The sequence below is a fragment of the Cynocephalus volans genome, chromosome 13 (assembly GCF_027409185.1).
Source record: "Cynocephalus volans isolate mCynVol1 chromosome 13, mCynVol1.pri, whole genome shotgun sequence".
NCBI classification, from domain to species: domain Eukaryota; kingdom Metazoa; phylum Chordata; class Mammalia; order Dermoptera; family Cynocephalidae; genus Cynocephalus; species Cynocephalus volans.
The window spans coordinates 10288235-10310840 of record NC_084472.1 but is presented as its reverse complement, the minus strand read 5'-3'; positions in this window follow the sequence as shown (position 1 = coordinate 10310840).

Genomic DNA, 22606 nt, shown 5'->3' with positions numbered 1-22606 from the left:
TCAATATTTTGATAAAAGTTTTAAGTGCAATTGTAGGTGTGCATAAAATCTATTGTAGGATGTTGGAAATAAATATTTACATTTCAGATGCCTCAAGTCTTCTATTAATACAATACTCCCAATGAAAACAGAAAGGAACACATACCATATCAGCATAACAAAGCCACTAAGTTAAAATATAAAAATATATGCCCAGCCCTATAAAATTTTCTCTGAGAAATGGGAAAACAGTCAATCACTGAAACTTTTTCTCTCTGAGTCACAATGACTATAATAAAAGGATATCATTTCTCTTAAGTATCATCTGTGGAATATCCACAAATACCTATAATAATCTAAATAATAGTTTTTGTATATACAATAGAGTATGTATACTGCTCTGAGAACAAGCTCTGTCCTTTACTCTGTCATTCTCATGTGCTCTTGAAAGAATCTCAAGAGGTTTCTAACTTTTATTGAAGAAAAAAATATCTATGAGAGATCCCCAGAGGTATTCTCAAAACAAAACAGAGAAAAAGAGGGATAAAATCTGGAAAGACTTCTGAAGCCTAGGGAAAAATAAGTCGGTGTCATAAAATCAATGACCTGACAAGACTAAAAATGTTATTTCTCTCTTTAAGTCCCAATGCTAGGTGAGCTTTTATATTGTAATTCTTGAATTCGGTGAAAAGAATTCTAGAAATGCTAAAATACAAATAAGTATAATTTCAGAATACTTTATAGATTCTCCAAACTGAATTTTCTACCTGTAAATTCAAGGTTGACTTTTCAAACAAGAAAATATACCACAGTTCCTGGGGTGAATTTTTGTATCACTTTTAAACAAATTTTGATTCCACAGAACTATGAACGTTTTGTCACATCTCCATGTTACTGCTGCAGTTTAAAGACTTAGAGGCTAAAAGAGTTTCACATTTGTTGGGAGTTCTTTGATCTCAGTTGAGTAAAATCCAATTAGAATTTAGGGAAGATCAGGAGGTGGAGGAAGTAAACATATGTGGCATATTTCTGTTTCCTCCTGAAACTCCATCAATACAATAGAAAAGAATTTTTTGAGAGGGATAAACACTCAAAGATAAGTGGGAAAGAAGACAACGCCAAAGAGGTCACATTTCTTGCCAGGCATATCCATAGTAAAAGAAAACTCCTGGCCCATGAGCGTATTTTACATAAGAGATGTTAAAACATTTGGGGCAGAATGAAGGCAGCTGTTGGAGCAGTAATTGACACAACAAAGAAAAGAAGTACCTTAAAGAATTGAAAGTGATTGTCCCTTGGGATTAGGACAGGGACTGACAGGGAGGACTCCCGTTTTTCTTAATAGCCTTTTAGCACCATTTACTTTATAGACATTTATTACCTCATGAAAGTAAAAAATAATGTGCTAAATTAAAATTAAAAGGAGATGAAAGGACGAGTCGACACCAGTTGACGATCCACTGGAGAGAGCTTGTTTATTAGGCGGCACACACACACATATATATAGGGCTTTAAGGGAAAGCTGATTGGTTTAAAATACAATCCCTACTTAGCATACCGCATGGGGCTTGGGGTGAGCTGATTGGCCTGTGATTCGTGCCGCCCGCGGGAAGGAGAGTACGGAAGAGAAGGGCAACCAGCGCCATGATGGGGTGCGGCCGAGAAGGGCTTATGTGATCAGGGTGTGATCCCTTGGGGCATTTGGGTTCTTACAGGAGAATTTATAGGAAGGATAATAGCACTTCTCATGGACTATGAAAGATTAAAAAAAACAATCTGTGGGAAGGTTAATGTCCTTAGTGCTGTTAGATCCACCACTTTCTGGTTGTCCCCAATTTGACCATTTGGTATGTAGTCCATGGCCCCCTTGCCGTTAGGGGGAGCAATGTAACTACTACCAGCCAATGATTTGTGAAAAGAAGTAAGTGTCATTTCTGGGCTTGCACATTTAATTATTGGTGAGAGACCCTCCAGAGTTTGCTCATTTCTCTATGGTATGGTGAGCAAAATCATGTGAGAAGGATCTGCTCCTTACGCCTTGGTCCCTATTTGACTGTAATGGGCAAAGCCTTCCACTGATACATTTTAGATATGAGCACAGGCAAGGCTTCTGACCTAAAAGTGAGGAAGAAAGTGCCCTTCAGGTTACAGATGCAGTGGGATGGAAAGGTTAGGAGCTGTGCTTGCTGCTAAACGAAGGGAAAGGAAAAGACATCCATAGAAAAGCAGAAGTGAGAACTGAGAGAGTCTCTGATTCTGACTGTCCTTCAGGTCCTACTGTATGCCTAATTGTATTAGGATGGTCAACATTATTTGGCACTAACTAACAACCCCAAATCACAGTGGTTTAAGTAACATCGTACTGGCTTATTACTTGTCTGTGCTCTTATCTACCATGGATGTAGCCAGGGCATGGGTGTTTTTTAAAAATCTTCCCTGGTGGGGTTAATTGAGAATCATGCACACTAGGTGCTCAAATATTTGTTCAATGTTGTTTGCTCTACAAGGCATTTCTAAGACTCCACTAAATGTTTCATTTACATGCAACTTTAATCTTTAACTTTAGGGAAAGCCTATAGGTGGCCGTTTAATAAGATACATTACTCTGCTGTACCTTGAAAGAAGCAAATGGTAATAGACAAGGAGCTCAAGGCTGAACAAAATTGACTACAGTTTATCTCTTTTCTCTCTCACGTAAGAACCACTGCCTTAAAAATGAGAAAAATTTCCTATCTTAAAAAGTTGAGGGTAAAGGATACTGAAGACATGTTTGTCTTGTTTTTTCTCAAATTCGTTTTTAATTTCTAGCTAGCTGGCTGATTATACCTTACCTCCACTATGATAATGTGCTGAATAATGAATGCCCATTTTGTTTAATAGAGCAAATAATATTTGCTTCTCTCCAGACATATCCCTGAAATGTACAAGGGGTTTAGGAGAGGAATACATGTGTGTGTGTGTGTGTGTGTGTGTGTGTGTGTGTGTGTGTGTGTGTGTGTGTGTGTGTGTGTGAACTGCTTCTAGCATTGGGTAATAACCATATTGAATCAGCATTTCTCTTAAAGATGTAGTTGAGATTTATGCTGTTTCTTACTTGTAATTAACATGTTCAATACATAGTGAAGATTTGTAGCAGCCCCATGTGTTGCCCATTAAGTAACATTTGTTGTCAATAGGATATTTATTACCATGATTAGTAAAACTCAAGAACAACTTCTTAATCCCTTCGGGACCTTATGCCTCATCTCTAAGCAGGTGCCCTGGGTAATTAGTAGTATGTGAGTGGTATGGCCTGTCAAAAAATTAGAATTGTTTCAGAAAGGATAGTTGATCAAATCTGGATGCTAAATTATATTATTTGAAATACTCCATTTTCGTACTAACTGCATGTAACTATTTGACAACTCAATTTCAATGTTCTATGTTAAAACATGTAGTTATCCCTAGCCATCATTGAGAGCACAGATTATCTCTTCTTTGGAACTCAGCTTCCAGGTTTGCACAATGAAGAATTGAAATAGTTCAATTTCATATTCCCTTAAATTTCACAATTTCGTGTTTTTAAGAAACATACTAATTTAAAAGACAGGCAAAATAAAACAAAAAAAGACAAATTATTAATCAATTTTTTTTACTCTTGTTGGCCAATTTTGTTTTCCTGTGCAACACTCAAAGGCTACTGTTATGGCTAATGGACATGTTTGTTTCACTTTTTAATTAGCTATTGTTGATAGTAGCTATTATGAAAGTGCTCCAGAGACCACTGAGACCCCCTTTGAAGGGTTCTCAGGTCACAGTAGTTTTTATAATAATACCAAGTTGCTTTTTGTCTTGATTGCTCTCATTGTCTCCTAAGCATACCGTGGAGTTTTCCGGAGGCTATGTGATACATGCTATCATGACAGATTAAGTGTGGAAGCAGAGATGAGAATCCAGCTGCATCTACTAAATCAGAGATTTGTATATAAAAAAGAAAGAAAAGTAGAACAATACCACTCTTAACGCTGGATCCTTTTTCTGTTTGGGAACAAACAGACTATTTCGTAAGAAGTACGTTATTTGTGTGACCATATATAATATACAATGGATTTATATTTAATTTCTAATATGTAAGTATCAGTAGATATAACTCACATAAACAAAGGGTCTGTGGGGACCTCAGAAAAATTTTAAGAGTAGAAAAGGGTCATAAGACCAAAGTTTGAGACCTTATGACTTAAAATATTAGAAATAATTGTGTCTCGTTCGTATAATTTATTTGTGACTGTGCATAACATTTTCAAAAACAGTTAACTCATTTTCCAATCTAACTGGATTGTTCCTGCCTTCAGCATGACAAATCTATGTCATCGAGGCTGCCATTTTTCTTCCACAAACACTTACTTAGCCTGAGCTATGTGTAAACTCCCCGAGGGCAGAAGCCATGTCTGTTTTACTAACCATGGATTCTGACACTAGTATTTACTGAATAAACAAATAAGTTGATGCTATGCAAAGCACAATGTGAAATCGCTTCTGAACTTTTTAAAGAGACTAATCCTAAATGTAAAATAATAAATAAATACATTAAAAACTCCTCCCTTGGTTAAAATCAACTGCTTTCTATGCCACAATCCCCAACCTAGACAGTTGACACAGCTGGAGAAAGGCACACAAGGAGGATGACTACTCTCACTTGAAATTTCCAAGTATCAATTTGAATTAGTTTCTTACGGGAACCAGGCAATCATACTTTATTTCATTAGGTAACTATGATGCATCTCCTCTTGTCTTTTCAAACATGCAACATCTCCTCCCAGATCCTTGCTCTCAGGTGATGACTTAGTTTCCCATTTCACCACTATTATCTACAAGTCCCCTCTCTTCCCTTACTCTTTGAAACACAAATGATCTGACTGTATCCCACTAAGAACCTATTCCCTCACACTTACTCAAGGACATCATCCAGAAATTCCCCTTTGATGAATTGTCTCTCTACCAAAACATCCTTATCAGCATAAAAATTTAACTATAACTCCATCTTTCTGCCACCTCTATAATACAACTTCCTTCAAGGTTGTTGACATTTGCTGCTTTCAATTCCTCTCCCCCCAGTCAGCCTTTCCTGCCCCACCCCAAACTATTTTTGCTGATGTCACTGATGACCTCCAGGTTGCTCAATTTAATGTTTAATTCCCAGCTCTCCTTTCACTTGATTTTTCTGGTATATTTCACACAATTGATCACTCACTCCTCATAAAACACACCTTCGACATCTGGCTTCCAAGTCACTTTACTTTTCTGGTTTTGTTTCTGCATCATTGGTTATTTCTCAGTCCCATTTACTGATTGTCCTCATTTTCCAACCTCCTAAAAGTGAAATGCTTCAGAGTTCAGACCTTGGACCACTTCTCTTCCCTATATTACACCTGCTCACTTATTTAGTCTACGGCTATAAATACTATTTATTTATTTATTTATTTATTTATTTATTTATTTATTTATTTATTTATTTATTTATTTATTTATTGTCTTTTTTTGTGACCAGCCGCCCAGTGAGGGCACCGGCCATCCCTATATAGGATCCGAACCCGTGGCAGGAGCACTGCTGTGCTCCCAGTGCCGCACTCTCCCGAGCGCGCCACGGGGTCGGCCCTTAAATACTATTTACTATTTACATCTTAGGACTCTTAGGTTTGTAACTCTTGACCAGACTACTCCCCTGAACTTTACATTCTCATATCCACCTGCCTCCTCAAATTTTCCATTTGGATGTCACATAAACATATTAAATTTGACTTATCCAAAACTATCTTCCCTCCAAAATCTGCTCCCCACCCACCCACTCCCCACTGTCTTTCAAGTCTCCATTAATGGTAACTCCATCCTTCTCATTGCTCAGGTCAAAAACTTTGAGTCATCCTCAATTATTTTCTTTCTCTTCCAGCTCACATCTAAAATGGCAAGAAATCCTATTGGCATTGCCTTTGATTGGTTTGAGGAGGAGAGGTGACCTAAACATTATCAGTATGATGTAAAATAAAACATAGAAGTAAAGTTAAGTAAGGTGGGGATTTTTCATACCTGTATATCATGTTAGTGCAGATGACAGAAACTTAGATATTGGCCTTTTAAGTATATATCAGTAAATATGATACATAAAAATACCACAGGGCTATTTAATATTTGGGTAGGTGAAAAGAGATCGTCCTAACTCAAAACCTCCCACATATCTAGGGTATTTGAGATTTCCTTGATCATTATACATTGGCTATTTAAGTTTTGTAATGACAAATAAGCTAATTATCCTGATTTGATCATCACACATTGTATACAGGTATTGATATTCATCCCTATATCCCACAAATATGTATAATCAATTACATTTTTAAAAATTTACACATGTATACATGAATCATAATCATCAATAGTATCATTATAATATGTTGAAACATCATCAATATTAACAACTACATTATAAATTGATACCCCCCAAAATTCTTGCTTTAGGAAGTAAAAAAAAAGTAGGCTTACCTATGGATGTAATGTCCCAAGATTATTTATTGATTGCACTATATTCACTTGTTTAAAAACTCCAGAAGGAAGAGACTGGTCTCAGCATCAGAATTAATTGTGCGACCCTCGAGAAATTACTTTGATTTTATCTTATGGTCCCTGTGAATTGTGTAATTAATCAGGTTCATTTTTTAAGTTGGCTTCTTGGAGTCAAATTCATAACTCATTAACAACTTTATAGATTATTAGGTTACGCATATAATAATCACTGTAAGTTCCGATCTATGTTCCATATTTTCTTTTATTTATTCTTTCATTGCCATTATTTACTTCTGTAATTTTGGTATATTTTCTTTATTATCACAAGCTGCCTTTTATTCATTCCAGAGTAAGGTGGAGGAACAAATATGTAACCAAGCCACTAAATAAATGCATGCATACACACATATATACACACGTGCATAAGCACAGAAGGGTTATTTGGAACACTAAAAAGGAAAATGTTTAAGATGGCTCATCTGTGTTTCTGTGTCAAAGAGAATTCTGAGAAAAGATTGTGAAAATTGGTATCAGTAAGAAACAAGAATGGTATTTATTACTTATTCCAGAATTAGTTCAGAAGGAAAGGGATTCCTCCTTTAAGAGATTTCTAAGCACAAACATATTGGATTACCAGCCAGAGGTTCATGAAATCAAAGAACTGATGTGATATTATTCAACCAACTAAAACAGAAATAGTCATTAATATGCATGATCTTTCTGGTCATGATAATTCTTTTTTACTAAGACCTAACTTAAATCTATTCAGCACAAAATTTATAGCAACTGATATGGACCAAACAGCAAGACAGAATTTTCATGTGGACATGACTTATTTCACTCTATGTCACACAGTTATCCAGGCTTTTTGTCTTTTTTATAGAAGAAGATGAATTCTGTCATCAGATGAGCCAGAAAAGGATTAGCCATCTGAAAGACAAATATGGATGAAACTCCTTTCCTATGTGAGTTTATTTAGTGCCAGTTGTTTCGGTGACTAATTTTGTTCTGTTTTGTTAAATAATTATACCATATGATTTGCAGGCTGCTTATGTGTTTTCTGAGGTTCTGGGGCAAATGAGAAACATTTGAGCACACAGAGAAGGAAATGAGGAGTGGCAGCTGCCTGCCATGTCTGATGTTAGAACCAAATAATCTATGTCAGGAATTGAAAACAGACTTGGTTTCTCTAGATTGAGTTACCTATTCTTCAAGCCAAATATTAGTAAGCAAAGGATTTTTGGCATTTCAGCCCAAGACCCCAGCTTAGAGAACAGTGATTCCTGAGTATCACAGGGAGCTAGACATAATAGTTAATCTTCGTTTAAAATTAAATAATTTTAGCCCCTGTTTTCTAATATGTTTCATAATAAAATAAAATGGAGGCACTAAGTATCTCTTAAAATGTGTATCAAATGTAATCAACTTCAGAAAATAAATTCTTATATGTTAACATTTCAGAAGTCTTTGGTGAATTTTACCTCTAAAAATGTCAGCTTTGGGATTTATACATAGTATTTTCCTATCCTCTTCAAACATTTTAATCATTTAAATGAAACTTCCATGGAAGTGATTGACTGAAGTTGGTTTTATTTTTCCTCCCAGGAATTACCAAAAGAAAAAGACATTATTAGCACATAGCCCACAATCATCTGACGGCCAGAGTAAGAAGCAAAACCATTTTCAAGCAGCCGCTGATAAAGGGCTAGACTCATTAAAGTGAACTCAAAGGCTCTTGGCTAAGTGGGAAAACATTTTAAAGGATCAAATCTAATAAACTAATGAGAAAGCTAAATGACTGCCATATCTACTGTGCACCAATTCAATTCAATGCTGCTCACATGGTAAGCCTTTTAGCCTAACACTTGACAAAATAATTACCTCATTAAAGCAAGAGTGTAAGTGTAGTTTAGAAATCTTCATGGACTCAGATATTCCCAAGGAAAATAAAAGCTTTATATAATCTATTTTCCACTTAATAAGACAAAATTTAAGCTTAAAAACATCATCAGGTTTTTTGGAAATAAAAGCATATACATAGAATTTTTTAAATCTGACAATATATGTTTCAGTTTGTTTTATCTCCTACTGTATTTATAATAGTAGCAGAATTCTAAGCGTTGCTTTCTTAATGGAGTGCAATACATATTACGATAAGATAGAATAATAGGATCTAGTTAAGGTTGGAATGAAAAGGATCCTTCAGGCAAGGGATTCTCAACCTTTGCTGCACATTAGAATCACTCAGGAAGCTTTTAAAATTACTGGTGCTGACATCTCATCCCCAAGATTCTGATTTTATATGGAATAGAGGCAATGTCTAGGCAGCAATACTTTTTAAATGCTTTCCAGGTTACTATAACATTTAACCAGGAGTGAGAAATCACTGTTCTAAGTAAGTGACCATATCATGTACGGGGAAACTTTTGAGAGGAAAAGGGTCCCATTAATAATTACACCTGGATTAAAGAGTAAAGAGCCACTGTCATGAAAAACCAAGAGGTATGGTCACTCTACCACATATCGAATGCTAAATACATCTACAGTGTTTCTGATAAGAAATAGTTCAGTGCACACTTCATTACCTGCATGATGAGAAATTCTTTGTCTCCCAAGACAACATCTTAGATCTTTTGACAATTTGAATATACTCTCTGCTAGTTATACCCATTATTTCTTGAATTCACACATAAAAGCATAACCCCTCTTCCACAGACAGATGTTTGAAGATATATAACATGTTCCAGCCTTAGTGACCACATTTTCTCTTCTGAGGTCAAATTTTTTCACCTCCAAATTAAACACCCTTCAGATTTTCAAGATTTGTCTTATGTCATGGTTTTGAGTTTTCTCATTATCATAGTTGCTCACATCTGAAGACTCTCAAGTTTGTTTATGACATCTTACAACATAGAGCCAAATCCTCTAATGATTATTATTTGATACACATATATATGCAAAATTCATGTAAAGATTTGATAGAAGAGTAATCACCTGAACTGCTCAAACCTCTTATCCAGCAACCTAGAGTTGTAGGCATCCTAATAAATAGGCCTTATGGTTATAATGAAGAAAAGGGTTCATGAGTCTGTAACTTGTTTATCCTCAGGGATGCCTAAGGCAATTATGATCCTAATCAGAACTCCTTAGAAATAATGACTGATGGAATTTGCTGGCTTAAGGATTTACGAGAGACCTGAGGGATTGCTTTGTAATGATTTCTTATCTGGAAATACCTGGTCTGTCTAGATTATTTATTGTAAATTAACCTCTAATTTATGGGCTGCAGGTATGCTGAATAACGAACATTAGTTATTTGACCAGACAGGTCTATGTGCTAGCAAGATATAAAAAGTAAGAGATTCCAAAACTCAATGACTTCCCTCTACTAACTTGCCTTATATGCACAGTTAGATTTACTCATTCCAAAACTAAACTGCATCCCAGTACTAGAAAAGAAGCTCAAAGAGCTATGTTTGAAAGAGTCAAGCCTCCCAAGTATGCTTATTTCCTTTGCTAATCACTAGTAAAACACAGTGCTTAGTAATTTCCTGTGGGTCTAACAGTTTTGGTCTTTGGGATTTCGGTTTTGCTACATTGCTAGGGTATTCTTTTTAGGTTCCAGGTGTTCACTCTGAACAGTGTGCTGTCTTCATTGTCTTTGGATGAAGTCTCTCTGGTTAACCCCTTTATATTAATATTTCCTTTGAAATAAAAAGTTTGCTTTCAATTCCAACTTTCCCTCTGGACATTGCTTTCTTTTAATGGCTTTATTGAGATATTATTCACATACCATATCATTCACCCATTCAAAGTGTACAATTCAGTGTCTTTTGGTAAGTTCAGAGTCGTGTAACCATCCATACAATCTAATTTTAGAACATTTTATCACTCCAAAAAGAAATCCTGTACATATTCCTCCACTATCCACCCACTACCCCTCCCCACTAATATAGGCAACAACTAATCTGCTTTCTGTTTTTATAGATTTGCCTATTTTGGATTTTCATGTATATCAAATTATATAATATGTGGTCTTTTGTGACTGGTGTCTTTCATATAATGTTTTTGAGGTTCATCTTTGTTGTAGCATGTGTCCATACTTCATTTATTTTTATTGTTTAATATTCCATAGTAAAGAACTACCACATTTTATTTCTCCATTCATCAGTTAATGGACATCGTGTTGGGTTATTAAAATAATGCTGCAATACACATTCATGTACAAGTTGTCGTGTAGACATATGTTTATATTTCTCTTGGATATGCACCCAGGTGTGGAATTGCTGGAACACATGGTAAGCCCATGTTTAACATTTTGAGAACTGCTAAACTGTTCTCCAGGCATCTAATATATTTACATTCCCACTATAAATTTATGAGGGTTATAATTTCCACACATTCGCATCAAGATTTTTTATCTGTCCTTTTTTATTATTGGTGTGTTGTGTCTCAATGAAATTTTGATTTACATTTCTCTAATGGCTAATGAGGTAGAGCACCATGTCAAGGTGCTTATTGGTATTTACATACATATTCTTTGGAGAAATGTCTTTTCAGATTATTACCCACTTCTGATTGTGTTATTTGTCTTTTTATTATTGAATGTAAGAATTATAAGAGTTTATTTTATATTATGGATACATGTCCCTTATTAAATATATAATTTGAAAATATTTTCTTTTATTCTGTGGTATCTCTCCCCTTTCTCAATTGTGTCCTTTGAAGCACAAAAGTTTTTAATGTTATTATAGTCCAACTTATCAGTTTTTTTCTGTTGTCCTTGTGCTTTTGGGATTATATCTTGGAAGGTTTGCTTAACCCAACATCACCAAGATTCACTTCTCTCTTTCCTTCAAAGAATTTTATAGTTTCAGCGGTCATATTTCGATCTATGATTCATTTGAAGTTAATTTTTGTGAATGGTATAAAGAATAGATCCATCTTCATTATTTTGTATGTAAACATCCAGTTGTCCCAGCACCATTCTTTTCTGCAATAAATTTTCTTGCCCACCTTTTTGAAAATCTATTGATCTTAAATGTGAGGGTTGATTTCTGGACTTTTAATAATATTCCATTGATCTATATGTCTGTCTTTATGCTAATACCACACTGTCTTGACTACCATACTTTTGTAGTACATTTTGAAATCAGGAAGTGTGAGTCCTCCAACTTTGTTCTTTTTTCTCAAGATTGTCTTGGTTCTTCTAGGTTTCTTGCATTTGCACATGAATATTAAGATCAGCTTGTCAGTTTCTCCAAAAAAAAAAAAAAGTCCTCCAGACAGCTGGAATTTTGATAGGGATTGTGATAAATCCGGAATCTGTAGATCAATTTGGGGAGTATTGCAATCTTAACTATACAAAGGTACTTCAAAAAGTTCATGGAAAAATAGTTTAAAGATAATACAAGCCTTTTCATAAACTTTTTAAGGTACCCTCATGTAAGGAAAATGGAGTTAGTTTAGTCAGGCCCTCTCACCTCATATCGGCTGGGTATGATTCAGCATATCCGTTGGAAACAAGTAGTGTTAGTGCGCATGTGTGCCCATGTACCCCTTGGCTCATTGCCACTATTGTGTACTTTGGTATATGAGACAACAGCTTCAAACTGCTGGTGGCAGAGCTCATGTCTGAAAGAAAGCATGTCCACTTTGCTGGCGTCTACTCAGTTTTTCTTTTGCTTACCTAACTCACAACCTGCACAGGAGTGGGTTCTGGGGTCTGTGACCCAGCCCAACACCTCATATTAAGACTTTCCATCCATGAATATGGTATGCTTTCCATTCATGTAGGTCTTCATTAATTTCTTTCAGCAAATTTTTCAGTTTTCAGTGCACAAGTCATAAAAACTTGTGGCTAAATTTATTCCTAAGTGATTTATTCTTTTTGATGCTATTATAAATGTAGATACCATTGTAAATCTTATTTTGAATTGTTCATTGCTAGTGTATAAATATACAATTGATTTTTGTGTATTGATCTTATGCCCTGAAACCTTGCTTAACTCATTTATTAGTTCTAAAAGCTTTTAGTGTATTCTTTAGTATTTTCTATGCATAAAGTCATATCATCTGCAAATAGAAATTATTTTACTTCTTCCTTCTCAATCGGAATGACATTTTTTTTCTTGCATAATTGCTCTGGCTTGAATATCCAGAACAATGTTGAATAGAAGTGGTGACAGTGGAAAGTCATGTCTTATTTCTGATCTTATGTGGAAAGCATTTGGTTTCATCATTAATACAATGTAAACTGTGGGATTTTTGTAGATATTTTTTCAGGTTAAGGAAGTTTTCATCAATTTCTAATCTAATAAAACTCTTTTCATAAAATTGTGTTGGATTATGTCAAATGATTTCCTTTGTCCATTGAGATGACTGTGTTGTTTTGTCCTTTATTTTATGCATATGGAGTGTTTCATTAATTAATTTTCAGATATTAAACCAACCTTGCATTTCTTGGGTAAATTCTACTTGGTAATGGTGTATAAGTATTTTTAAATGTTACTGAGTTAGGTTTACTAACATTTTGTTGAGGAATTTTTGGCCTATATTTATAAGAGATATTGGTCTGTAGTCTTTTCTTACAATGTCTTTGTCTTATTTTTGGTATCAGGGTAATACTAGCCTCATAGAATGAGCCAAAAAGAATATACTTTCTTCTCATTCATTAAAATTTAATGTTATTGATATGTTTGAATTTAAGTATGTCATTTTAATTTGTTTTCTATATGTCTCATGTCATTTTTATTCACTGTTCTTAATTTACTGATTTCTTTTACATTAACTGAATAATGCTAATGTAATACTTTAATTCCTTTAAAATTTTTTCATAATATTTTTCAGTTATTTTCTTAGTGGTTGCTGTAGGCCTTACAATATGTACCTTAATTTGTTACATTCTGTTTCATATTTATATTAATATACTTTCAGTGGGATTTAAAAACATTTCTCCTATATGGCTTTGTTCCTCCTCTGTTTCTTTGTACTATTAGTTTTATATATGTATATATATGTTACAATTCCAACAATCCATTGCTATAATTATCAATCTATACAACTTTATGTCTTTTAAAGAAGCTGGGAGATGAAAGAAGAACAAATGTAATTTTTATTGAAGTGTAGTTGATTATATATATTTGTGGGGTATGGAGTTGAATATCAATACCTGTGTACAATATGTGATGAACAAAGCAAGATAATTAGCATATTCATCATTACCTAACACAATCAATCTTTGTGTCCATTAACCAATTTCTTGCTAATCCCCCGTGCCCTCCCCCTTTCTCACATCTAGTAACCACAGTTCTGTTCTCTTCTTCTGAAAGTTCAATGCATTATTGTGATTGTTGTTTCTTTCTTTCTTTTTTTCTTTTTTCTTGCTTTATTTTTTTATTTCTTTATTTATTTTCTAGTTCCCACTTATGAGTGAGGAAATGTAGTATTTCTCTCTTTGTGCCTGGCATATTTCATTTAACATAATTTTCTCAAACCTCATCCATGGCAATGTGAATGGCAGAATTTAATTCTTTTTATTGCTGAGTAGTATTCCATTGTGTATATATAGCACATTTTCCTTATCCAGTTGTCCTTCAGTGGATATTTAGGTTGGTTCCATATCTTGACTATTGTGTATAAACAACCTAATAAGTAAGTGTTTATTGCAATAAACCTCCTTCTTAGTACTGCTTTCACAGTATCCTATAGGTTTTTGGTAAGTTGCACTTGTATTTTCATTTATTTCAAGGAATGTTTTGAATTCCTACTTTATTTCTTCTATGACCCATTGTTTGTTCAGGAGCATGGTTGTTTAATTTCCATGTATTTATATTTCCAAAGTTTTATTTCTTTTTTATTTCTACTTTTTTGGCACTGTCTGAAAATATGCTTGATATTATTTCAATCTTTTTAAATTTGTTGGGACTTGATTTGTGAGCTAACACATGGTCTATCCTTGAGAATATTCCATGCGCTAATGAGAAGAATGTATATTCTGCTGTTGTTGATTGAAATGCTCTGTAAATATCTGTCAAGTCCATTTGGTCTAAAGGGCTTGATGGAGTTTGGATATGTTACCCCCTCCAAAACTCATGTAGAAATCTGATCCCTAATGTGAAAGTGTTGGAAACTGATTGAGTCATGGGGGCAGATCCCTCATGAATGGATTAATGCTCTCCTTGGGGGAGGGGGGATTAATGAGTGTGTTCTCGCTCTATTAGTTCCCATGAGAGCTTATTGTTTATAGGACCCTGGCACCTCTTACTTTCTCTCTTGCTTCCTCTCACCATGTGATCTGCTTGTACCCACTGGCTGCCTGCCACTTTCCACCATGAGTAGAAGCAGCCTGAGGCCCATGCCAGATGCAGCTGTCCCAGAATCATAAGCCAAATAAACCTCTCTTCTTTATAAATTACCCAGTCTCAGGTATTTGTTATAGCAACACAAAACCGACTAAAACAGTGCTGTTTATTTATTTATTTTTTTTTTAATTTTATTTTGTCGATATACATTGTAGCTGATTATTGCTCCCCATCACCAAAACCTCCCTCCCTTCTCCCTCCCCCCCTCCCCCCAACAATGTCCTTTCTGTTTGCTTGTTGTATCAACTTCAAATAATTGTGGTTGTTATATCTTCTTCCCCCCCCTCCGGTTTGTGTGTGTGTGTGTGTGTGTGAATTTATATATTAATTTTTAGCTCCCTCCAATAAGTGAGAACATGTGGTATTTCTCTTTCTGTGCCTGACTTGTTTCACTTAATATAATTCTCTCAAGGTCCATCCATGTTGTTGCAAATGGCAGTATTTCATTCGTTTTTATAGCTGAGTAGTATTCCATTGTGTAGATGTACCACATTTTCCGTATCCACTCATCTGATGATGGGCATTTGGGCTGGTTCCAACTCTTGGCTATTGTAAAGAGTGCTGCGATGAACATTGGGGAACAGGTATACCTTCGACTTGATGATTTCCATTCCTCTGGGTATATTCCCAACAGTGGGATGGCTGGGTCGTATGGTAGATCTATTTGCAATTGTTTAAGGAACCTCCATACCATTTTCCATAGAGGCTGCACCATTTTGCAGTCCCACCCACAATGTATGAGAGTTCCTTTTTCTCCGCAGCCTCGCCAGCATTTATCGTTCAGAGTCTTTTGGATTTTAGCCATCCTAACTGGGGTTAGATGGTATCTCAATGTGGTTTTGATTTGCATTTCCCGGATGCTGAGTGATGTTGAGCATTTTTTCATATGTCTGTTGGCCATTTGGATATCTTCCTTAGAGAAATGCCTACTTAGCTCTTTTGCCCATTTTTTAATTGGGTTGCTTGTTTTCTTCTTGTAAAGTTGTTTGAAAAGCTAGAAAGGAATGGGATGATTAAAACAGTGCTGTTTAAATCTGATATTTCTCTGCTAGTTTTTGTCTAGATGATCTGTCCAGTACTGAGAGACGCATGTTAAAGACCCTAACTATTATTGTGTTGGGGTCTCTCTCTCCATTTAGATCCAATAACAATTGCGTTATATATCTGGCTGCTCCAATGTGAGGTGCACATATATTTATGATTTTTATGTCTTTTGCTGCGTGGATCCTTTTATTATTATATCATGTCATTCTTTGTCTCTTTTTATAGTTCTTGATTTGAAGTCCAATGTATCTAAGTATGGCTATTCCTACTCATTTTTGGTTTCCATTTGCATGGGACAACTTTTTCCATCCCTTTGTTATTAGTCTATGTGTGTCTTTATTGTGAAGTGAGTTTGTTGCAGGCAACATGTAGTTGGGTCTAGTTTTTTAATCCATTCAGCCAGTCTATATCTTTTTTTTTTTTTTTTATCTTTTAAGTTGGGAATTGAATCCAATTATATTCTGGGGTGTTACTGAATGGTTTTGCCTAATTCCTGCCATTTTATTTATTTTTTTATGGTTGTTTTATATTTCTTTTATTACTTTCTTTCCCTTTTATTGTTTATCTTTACTGTTGGGTATTTTTTGTAGTGATAAGATACATTTCTTTCTTTTCTCATTTGCATATCTGTTCTATTAGTGGTTTATTCTTTCTTGTGTATTTATGGTGATATATATTGCTCTTTTGATTCCAGAAACAGAACTCCCTTGAGTATTTGTTGAAGGGCCAGTCTTGTAGTGGTGAATTCTCATGGTTTTTCTTTGTGTGGGAAAGACACTATTTCCTCTTCATTTCTGAAGGAAAGCTTTGCTGGGTATAATATTCTTGGATGGCAGTTTTTTCCTTTAGCACTTTGAATATATCATCCCACTCTTCCCTGGACTGTAGAGGTTCAGTTGGGCACTTTGCTGTTAGCCTGATGGGATTCCCTCATATGTGATTTGATGGTTTTCTCTTGTTTTTAGACGTCTTTGGGTTTGACTTTTGACAATTTGATTGTAATGTGTCTCTGGCAGCTCATTTTGCTGTTCAGTTTGTTTGGGGATCTTTGAGTGTCTTGAATCTGGGAAACCATATCTCTCTCATACTTGGGAAGTTTGGTGCTATTATTTCATTATATAGGCTTTCAATGCCTTTTCCTTTCTCTTCCCCTTCTGGTGCACCCATAATATGGATGTTTGTGTGCTTAAGGTTGTCAGATATATCTCTTAAGCTTTCTTCATTTTTATAGATTTTTTCTTTTTTCTTTTTTTTTTCTTTTGTTCCAACTGTGTTAATTCAAAAAGCCTGTCTTCAAGTTCAGAAATCCTTTCTTCCACTTGTTTTAGCCTGCTGATTATGCTCTTGGTTATATTTTTTATTTCATTGAATGAATTCTTCAGTTTCAGGATTTCTGTTTGGTTCTTTTTTATTGTTTCTATCTCTGTTGAATTTATCTTATATGTCCTGGATTGGTTTTTGTCTGTTTGTTTTGTTAGTTTGGTTTTTGGTTTTATGTGTTTTTTGCTTCGTTGTGATTGCTATCTATTTTTCCTTACATCATGTTGTTTCCTTAACATTGCCATTTGGGATTTCTGTTCAGGTGATTCACTAGTTTCCTGTTATTTATGGTCTGCTGTTAGAGAATTGTAATCTTCTTTTGGGGGGGAGTCATGTGGTTTGGGTTGAATGTTCCCACAGTAACTTTTGAGGGTAGGAAATCCTATTATGGTAATTGAAATGTGGGTCCTCAAAGAGGTTATTAGATTGTAGGACCATGCCATAGTGAATGGATTAAAAATGGTGGTCATGGTTGTGGTTTGGAAGGCTTTAAAAGGAGAATGAATGAGGTTAGTGCCTCTCTCTCTCTGCTTCCACCATCTTGCAATGGGTGACCCTGGAGTCACTATTGCCACCACCAGATGTGTCCCTTGGACTTTGGCCTTTCCAGCCTCAGAAACTGTAAGCAATACATTTTGTTTTCTTTATAAATTACAGAGTTCCAGGTATTTTGTTATAAGCAACAGAAATAGACTATACATCATGTTTCAGTGTTTTTTCATGCTTCTTGTATCTCTGCATTGATGTCTGGGCATCTGGAGGTGTAGTCACTTCTTTTAATTTTTGGAGTGGCTTTTGAGGGGAAAGATTCTTACATCTAGAATTGTTCTATATTGATAATCGAGTTGGGTACTGTAGGTTTTGTTTTGGGTGTGCATAGTAGTAACTGTAAGCTCACCCCCTGCACCTTCTCTGCTGGTGAAGATAAGCCACTGTGTCATGCAGGACTCTGGGCTCCTGGGGAAGGTGGGCATAAATCTACGCAGCTTGCACACCCCCTACATGTTCTCCACTGTGTTGGCAGGCTCACTGTACATGGCAGACTACTGATTTCCATGGAAAGAAGGGTGTGGATCCACATGACCAGCACCAGTGTCCTGAGTCAGGCAAGGTTCTGAGCTCCCATGGGAAGGAGAGCATGGATTGAGGTGGCTGGCTCACTCACCCACTCTCCAATGGTGAGTGTGGTTCCCCTATGTCATGTGGGATTCCAAGCTCCCCGGTAAGGAGGACATGGATCCAGGTGGCTAGCGCCTTCACCTCACTCTCCCTTGAAATGGATGGTTCTCCTATGTACAGAGGAGCTCTGAGCTCCCAGGAAGGAGGGCATGGATCCAAACAGCTGGCATGCTCCCCATCACTCTCCATTGGTGTGGGGGTGTTCCATATGTTGTTAGTGACTCTGAGCTCCTGAGGGGGAAGGAGGGAATGTGTCCAGGCAGCTGGTGTGCTCCCACTCTTTCTGCTGGGGTGTGCAGGGCCATTGGGTCAGCAGGACCCTGAGTTCCCCTGGCTCATATTCAAAAATGGCAATATCCAGCAGTGGCCTGGGACTGTGTGGGGTGGGAGTGACTCTGCATTCAGTTCCCCTCAGGAATAATACAGTCTTGTGGGCTCTTGGCCACTCCACCTGTTCCACACACTAGACTCACTGTCTGTGAAGGCAGTGGGGTTACTTTGCAGCCTGATTTGCAGGTGTCTGGAGTGGGAACACCAGCCTCTGGCCCCCTTACCTACCTCGTCCCAGCAGTGTAGCATTTCTCCAGCCTCAATGCTGGTCCTAGTTGGGTGCTTCCTATGTTGCTGTTTTGAGTTTCCAGATCTTGGAAGATTTTCCTCACTGTGTAGCTGGATTCCATTCTTTTCTCCAGGACATAATACAGATGACTACCTATTTGTTGCTTTGGACTTTTTTTTGAATTAGAGGTAGGTGCTGGCCACATCTAGTCAGCCATTTGCCAGGGAAAAAAGAGTTCTAAATAGTCTTAACAATTAGATGTGAGGAGAAGCAGGGAAGATTACCTTTTCCTTTAAGATGACATTCAATAGTTGGCATCATTATCAAGACTGCATCTCCTTGACAGAATTCCAATCTCTCCCTCACAGCCTACTAGGTACTTCAGATCACAATTATATGTTTATACCTTGTTGTATTAATCTTATTTACCATCTGTAGTTTTTCATTTGTTCCTGTAAATTCTAGTTACCATTGGTTTTGTTTATTATTTCAATACAGTTTTGCTCTCACTCACTTCATTTGTGTTATTATATAATGTTACATTTTTTGTATTAGCTCAACAATGCAATCATATACATATTATTTAATGTAAGTGTTTTTAAATCAGTTTAAAAATAAAGGAGAAGAAATTTTTAAATATACTGTCTTTTATAATTACATACATAGTTACCTTTATTGGCACTCTATTTTGTTAGGTTGATTTGAATTATTGTATGAGTTCACTCACTTTTAGCTGAAATAACTTTAATATTTGTCGTAAAACAGGTCTGCTAGCAACAAATTTTCTCAGCTTTCATTTATCTGGGAACATTTTTATTTCACTTTTATTTTTTAAAGTTAGTTTTATTGGATTTAAGATTCTTGGTTGACAGGAGTTTTTTTTTTTTTTTCAGTTTCTTTTTTTTACTTTGAATTTGACATTCCATAGCCTCTCTCTTCCATTGTTTCTGATGAGAAGTAAGCTGTTACTCTTATTAGGATTCCCTTCAAGTGCCAAGTTGTTTTTCTATTGCTGTTTTAAAGACTTTCTCTGTTATTGTCTTTCAGTATTTTCACTATGATATGTCTAAATGTGAATCTTTGTATTCATCCTACCTGAAGTTTCCTGAGCTTCTTGGATGTGCAGATAAATATCTTCCATCAAATTTGGGAAGCCAGCCACTATATCTTTGAATATTTTTTCTGTCCTTTTTTCTTTCTCCTCTCCTTGTTCTACTCCAGCTATACCTACATTATTGCAGTTAATGACATTTTTTATGAGACTCTGCTCATTTTTATTCATTCTATTTTTTTTGTTTGTTTTTGTTCTTCAAGTTCCATACTCTCTAATGATTTATCTTCAAAATCACTGATTCTTTCTTCTGCCAGGTTAAATATACCATTAAGCCTCTCTATTAAATTTTTTTTGTTTGTTTTTTATAGTTTTCAACTACAGAATTTCTATTTTGTCTTTTTTTATAACTTTTTCTCTTTATTGATATTCTTGATATAAGACATTGTCATCATTCCTCCCTTTACTTTTTAAGGCATAGTTTCCTTTTGTTCTTTAAACATTTATAACAGTTGCTTTCAAATTTTATCTGCTGAGTATAACACGTGGATCCTCTCAAAGGCAGGTTTTGTTACCTTTTTTATTTCTCTGTTTAATTCACAGTTTCTTGCTTCTATGCATATCTCATAATGTTTTATTAAAAACTGGCCGTTTTATATGCTATTGAACTCTGGATGCATATTCTCTTTTTCTTTAGAGCCGGCTGATGTTTGCTAGTTTATTTCTTTAGTTACTTAGCCAGACTACTCCAGTGAATTCCATTTCCCCCACAGTGTGCAGTCTCTGATGTCACTCCTCAGGGGGTGCAATCTTGGGCATGCACAGAGACATCTTAGGTTGAAAGTTCTTTTTAGGAGGACCCTTCTATACTGTCTCTTTCTCTGATATCTCTATTAAGCTGCATACTTCAATTGGTATCCCACCAAGCTCTTAGCCTCTACTAATTGCCAGCTGACCAATCTACTTTTTTTTTCATTGATTCCCTGGACGTAAGTTGTTCCATAGTGTGATCTAATTAAATTTAGGCCCCTTTGCCAGAGTAATCTTTGAAACCAGCCTTTGAGGATTGTTCCAAATCAAGAATCATCATCTCTTGCCCTGGTTATTAATATTAAAATTCTACCAAGCCTACAGTTTCATTTCCTATTCTCATGGCAATACCAGCCTCCTCTTAATTTCTTACCACTTGCATTAACCATGTCTTCTGTTTTCTGTATTCTGGTGTTTTGACATCTTGAGGCTTTGTTGACAATGGTGAGATTGCCCATCCCAGGGTTAATCAGTTCCTTGATACAGTTAACAACTTGCCTGGGAGCACACTTGTCAAATGCAAACCAACAAATCCAGAGCCCATACACAATCTACTTGCTTTATTAGGTTCTCACACCAACTCCACAATCCACCTGCCCTGATCATCCTACATCCAGGTACCAGAAATTAAAGGGCATTCTGAAACTATTCAAACTAGCCAATTCCAACCATGTTTACACAGTCTCACCCATTTCTTCCCACACAAACTACGATAAAGGTTCTTTCCCACTCTTCCACTGATCCCTCTGGTCCTGACAAACTCCAGAGCTTTCCGATGTGACCCCTTTGTATGGTGTGCCATGCCTCTCTTTCAAAGGATTTGTGAGTATAATAAACTTCTTCTTTTGTGACAGTCATTTCTTGTGTCTCCCTGTCCTTGATTAGAATAAATCCCAAGTACTCTTATAATACCAACAAAATATCATATCTTCTCAATAGCACCCTTAAGTTTGAACTATTCCAAATGAAATTGGTTCCCTTGGAGAGAATTCTGAAGCTCTCTGCTCTTATGAGTTCCTCTCCTCCTGAGATAAACCTCTACATCCCTGCACCATAGAGCAATTTCCAGAGTATTTAAATGGTTGTGTTTTTTTTTCTTTGATAATCTTTATCTGTTACAGTTGTTTCATTGGGAAAAGGGTTTCTAGAGTGTGTCATGAACCATTACAGAAGCTACCTCTCAGGCATAGTTTCTGCATTTCCTTGGCTTCAGTCTTTGATCTTGCAATCTAGTTTGTATCTACTTCTGGCTCTTAGAAACCTGTCTGTGTCTAGAGCTCTGTCTTGTACTTGTCGAGGAGAACAGTTTTACACTCAATCCCCTTAATCAGCTTGGGCTGCTATAACAAAATACCACATATTATGTGGCTTAAACATCATACATTTATTTCTCACAGTTTTGGAGGCTGGAAAGTTCAAGATCAAAGTGCCAGCAGATTCAGTTCCTAACGATAGCCCTCTTTCTAGCTTGCAGATGGCCATCTTCTCTCTGTGTCCTCTTTTGTGTCTCTCATGTGTCCACATGGGGGGGAAGTGGCAGGGGGAGCTCTGGTCTGTCTTTTCTAAGAACATTAATCCCATCATAGGGCCCCACTCTCATGACCTCATCTAAATCTAACTATCTCCGAAGTCCTCACCTTCAAATACCATCAATTGAGGGGTTATGACTTCAACATATAAATTGCTGGGGGGTGGGGAGGACAAAAACACCTCCAATTATATTTAATCAGATTTATAGTCAAACCTCTTTATAAAACATTCTATAAA